Raw genomic sequence first — 5237 nt, forward strand, 5'->3', positions numbered from 1 at the left:
CATGCCCTTGTACCCCATTGTGAGCAGTGTAGGGTCGATTACGTACAACAGTGCAAAATACCTTGCAAAAGTTATGTCACCACTTGTGGGGAAAACTTACCATCGCATACCATTAAGAATTCAAAACATTTTGCAGGGATTATAAAAGACAAAAAGGTGAATGAGAATGAGATCTTGGTGTCATATGATGTAAGTGCGTTATTTACAAGTGTACCCGTTGACAAGGTATTGGCGGTCATTAAAGACAAACTCTCTACAGACACCACCCTTTCTCAAAGAAACCGCTATCAGCAGATCGGGTAACTAGACTGCTAGAACTTTGCCTAACATGCACCTATTTTGTGTACGATGGAAATTTCTACCTTCAAATTCACGGAGTTGCCATGTGCTCGCCCCCACAGTATGTAGCCTATACATGGAACTCCGGGTTGGTGGTTTCGCTATGTGGACGACACTCGTATGTTGATGAATTTACAGATCACATCAACAGTATTGACTCGGATATAAAGTCCACCATAGAGAAGGAAGACAACGAGACTTTGGCATTTCTAGATATGTACTGATCAGTATCTTGATTTTAACTCAGCGCACCCAGAAGAACACAAACTGTTATAAGAACTTTACACCAAAGAGCGGAAATGGTGACGTCAGATCCTAGAGACCGAAAGGCCGAAATAAGACATGTGAATAAAGCCCTCAATATGTGCAATTACCCAAGATGGGCAACTAACAAAGTTAGAAAACATCTGTTGAAGAAGAAAGACCAAAGTAGAAGGAAAACATCAGATAGAAAAGACTCAAAGGGAAGTGTCATCCTCCCATACATGAAAGGAAAGAGTGAACATCTGAAGAGAATTTTCAATAAACACAAGATAAATGTGTGTTTTAAACCACAGCGCACACTTAGACAAATCCTTGTAAAACCAACGCATAAAATAAATAAACAAGAAATCAGCGGCTCAGCTTACCATAATTATAAAATGTGAAGGACATGAAAAGTTCAATGTAATAAGGACAGCATAGATGTAACGGAACGAACATTGAAAGCAAGGTTCATTGAACATAGACAACCTAGTTCTAGTAGTAGCAACGTATCACGCCACATACAGCAAGACAGTCCAGGTCACGCTGTCTCATTGGAATCTGTACGAATTCTTGACCGGGAACCCTCTTGGTTTGAAAGGGGGTCAAGGAGGCGGTGGACACCAGAGCATATAAGCCGGCGCTGAACAGGTCGTTTCCAGTTACCGCTCATGTGGGACACAGCATAACATCACTCACGCCCTCGGGTGATGTTAACCCTAATCCCCAGTCAATGTAAAGAAGATCAGTTGGCTTATGAAGTCCGTAGTAGATGGATGAAAGCTCCCAAGTTTAGCTTTCAATATATTTTTGTGAGAGAAAGTAAAAAGCTATAAACAAATTGATAATGCTAATGGATGTTTAAAATATATTAGAACTATTCATGTTCAAACTTCAGTTGATATACGCGTATTTAATGGTTTTGAGTTAAGGATAAGAGTGCGAGAAATTATGTCTTTAACATAACGCTGTTGTTATTGTATTTAGATGAGGTGATGGAATGTTTACGTAGTGATATATAAATTACAGAGACATGTTATAAATTATCAAGAACTTGAAAACAGTTATGACGTAAAAGGATGTTGGATATAGCGTGTATATATATGTCAGTAAAGTTATTATCATCTGGACCTTTCTTTTTGCTTTCGTGAAAGGTTTACGGTGATCTTGTTTTTGAGGTATGTATAATTATGTATATGTATATATTTCTCTTGGTATAACATTGTTTATGAACATGGCAGAATGTTTCTTGTAGTATGGTTACATATAATTATGTGGCTATGTAGATACCGCTTCTGCTATTTGAATTGCATATTTAGCAAAATTACATGTAACCTTCTCCGGCTATTTAGAACATTTGTCATTAAGTTTCAAATATTATTTGTTTGTATCACTGTTCGTCATATTACTACCATGCAATGTTTTGCCTCATGGGCTTCTTAGCCTAATGGAATGAAATATAACTAGAGATTGTTTTGAGAAAAGCGCATGTCTTCCACAACTGCCACTATGAAAAATGTCTAGTTTCTCTAGATGGTTTAGACGAGTGGATCCAATTAGATGGTCTGGACGAGTGGATCCAGTCAGTAATTCAAGGGCCATAAATCAAAAGTGCCTGGGTGGATTTGGCTAGTTATCAATCTTGGCTAAGGTCTTATGGCCAAACACATTTTGTTCAAGTTTGGTGAAGATCGGATAAGAAATGTCCGACTTAGAGAGCGGACAAGAGTAAAAAGGCAGATTTTTCGGTAATTCAAGGGCCGTAACTCCAAAATGCCTGGACCGATTTGGCTAGTTATCGAACTCGGCCAAGGTCTTATGGTCAAACATATTTTGCTCAAGTTTGGTGAAGATCGAATGAGAATTGTTCCACTTAGAGTGCGGACAAGAGTAAAAAGGCCGATTTTTGGTAATTCAAGGGCCATAACTCCAATATGCCTGGACCGATTTGGCTAGTTATCGAACTCGGCCAAGGTCTTATAGTCAAACATATTTTGCTCAAGTTTGGTGAAGATCGAATGAGAAGTGTTCCACTTAGAGTGCGGACAAGAGTAAAAAGGCCGATTTTTGGTAATTCAAGGGTCATAACTCCAATATGCCTGGACCGATTTGGCTAGTTATCGAACTTGGCCGAGGCCTTATGGTCAAACACATTTTGTTCAAGTTTGGTGAAAATCGGATGAGAAATGTTTGACTTAGAGTGCGGACACGCTTTGTGACAGACACACACACACACAGACTGGAGTAAATCAATATGTCTCTCACACCACTGTGTGGTGGGAGACATAATAAACTTTTAAACGTGTATATATTCAGATGCCCGATATTTCTTTTTTTGTGGTTAAGTTATATGAAAAAAAAGTAACAGAAGCGTTTAGAAATATTTTGCCAGAATATATGTTTTAGATATAGTATTTACCATTTACAAATTTGTGCCTAAACATTGTCACTATGGATGGATCCGGAAAACTACATGCGTTTCGTTATTGAGAAATGAGTACTAAGTTGTCAATGACTGAAAGGATGATGTACTGCAAAATAGTAATAATAGAATGAACTTTTTGTTGTTCGTGGAATTATTTCTATGCTTAGTGTATTTTGAACTGTTGTCATCGCGTATCTTGTAATTATATTAGAAACAGACAAGAACTACAATTACTACTAAAATGTACAGAAACCTGTACCTTGTGCGAAGGTTCGAAGATTATTTGAGCCGTGCCATGGGAAAACCAACATAGTGGCTTTGCGACCAGCATGGATCCAGACCAGCCTGCGCATCCGCGCAGTCTGGTCAGGATCCATGCTGTTCGCTTTCAAAGCCTATTGTAATTAGAGAAACTGTTAGCAAACAGCATGGATCCTGGCCAGACTGCGCGGATGCGCAGGCTGGTCCTGATCCATGCTGGTCGCAAAGCCACTATGTTGGTTTTCCCATGGCACGGCACATTAAATCTTCATAGTATAGTCTATGTTCTCTCTCGGGTTCATCTTTAGTAATAGCTAGGGATAGGCTCGATATACGATTCCGCCATCAAAGCTTGCCGAACAGAACATAAAGTACGAATCAAACTGCGATGCTTCGAATCGGTGTTTCCACCTACCAAACGCATTGTCATGTCCTGGCAAAAGGGTGTATTTTTTATATTTATTTATTTATTATTTTGTTTAGTTCATTAATTTCTTGAGAAACAGAAGAAAAAATATCTTCAGCTTTACAAATTGAAAAATGAAAAAAAGTTACATCAAGTTGTTTCTGTTAAATATACAAAAACCCTTCGCGTAACAGAGATCTTTAGATACAGCAAATACAATATTTGAAAAGACCTGAAATTCAATGACGCAATTTCAGTTTTTGTGTTTATTTTGAGGCCGTTAACTATACTAAAATTCCCATGAGCGAGCTTTGAAAGTTTAAATTTCTCTCGCCAAACTAGTGCTCTTAGGTATCTCAAAATGTTCCTCTCTTCATTCCTCTCCTTTTGGAATAATGCCGAATAATGGCTCTCCAAAGTAATTATTTTGAATTTCTCGCCAGTAATTCATTTTTGCGAAATTGTAGTCAGGATTTACTGCTTCCATTTCGTTGAAATTCTTTTATGAGTTTTCCTGAAATTTTGCTCGTTTGTAGACTTCAGCAAATTTATTCCATATAACAAATAGAAGTCTCTGTTTATTCTGTTATGTTAAAGCTGCAAAAGTATTGGTAAGTGTCCGTTAATTATTTTTGTGTTAACTATTTCTTTATACAATTTCAAACTGAACAGATTTTTTTATACGGAAGAATTTGAAGAGCATTGGACGTGTTTTGAAGTCAACTGATTTATTTTATTCTTTCGTGTAAAGTATGTCTGTTTCTGTGTTTTTTACGAAGTTATTTTCCGAAGAAATTCTGTTATTGATATTGTTTTCAAAAAGCATTAACATTCCGTTTAGAAATGTATAAGAGCATTGCCAGTTTATATCATGCTTTGAGATCAAATTTTAAAAAAGCAAGATATGTTTGTGTCGGACATCATTTGTTGAATATTACTTTTTCACGATACCTTCACTGCCATATTTCTGCAACGAGATAGCTAGGTAGCTATCACGATAATATTTCAAATTTTCCAGCAAAGTTGTGCACTTTTCTGAAAACATTATCGCAAAAAAATATTTTTTTCTCGATATGCATTTTACTTCTTAACTTAAGGCAATTGGGAAAAACCTTTCAGAAAAGTTTGAAATATCAAAATAATTTCTGAAAGTATCGAGGAAGCTAATCTAGCTAATAAATGACAGTTGTGGGCACTGACACAAAAGTTATTGGGATAATAATGTAAATTATCGCAGTAATATTTCCAGGAAACCTTCCACTGTTGAGATCATCTTTTCAGAAGATACAAAGATAATAACCTTTTTAATACATACGTATCTACACGTAAAATGTAATGTAAGTATTATGAATTTGTTCAATAGCTTGAATAAGACTGACAATACTGAATTAAATAACTTACGTCATAACGATAAAGCGAAGTGTTATGTCAAAGAGTAGAAGACCGAAAGGTAAAAGACCAGGGAGGGAGTTGCGGCAAAACATCATCTACAAAATACGAAGAAATATGAAACTGAACTTTTCAGAACAATTTTACAATTAAAAGTTTAGCATATCAACTTCT

This window comes from Mercenaria mercenaria, chromosome 6, assembly GCF_021730395.1.
Source record: "Mercenaria mercenaria strain notata chromosome 6, MADL_Memer_1, whole genome shotgun sequence".
Classification (NCBI taxonomy): Eukaryota; Metazoa; Mollusca; class Bivalvia; order Venerida; family Veneridae; genus Mercenaria; species Mercenaria mercenaria.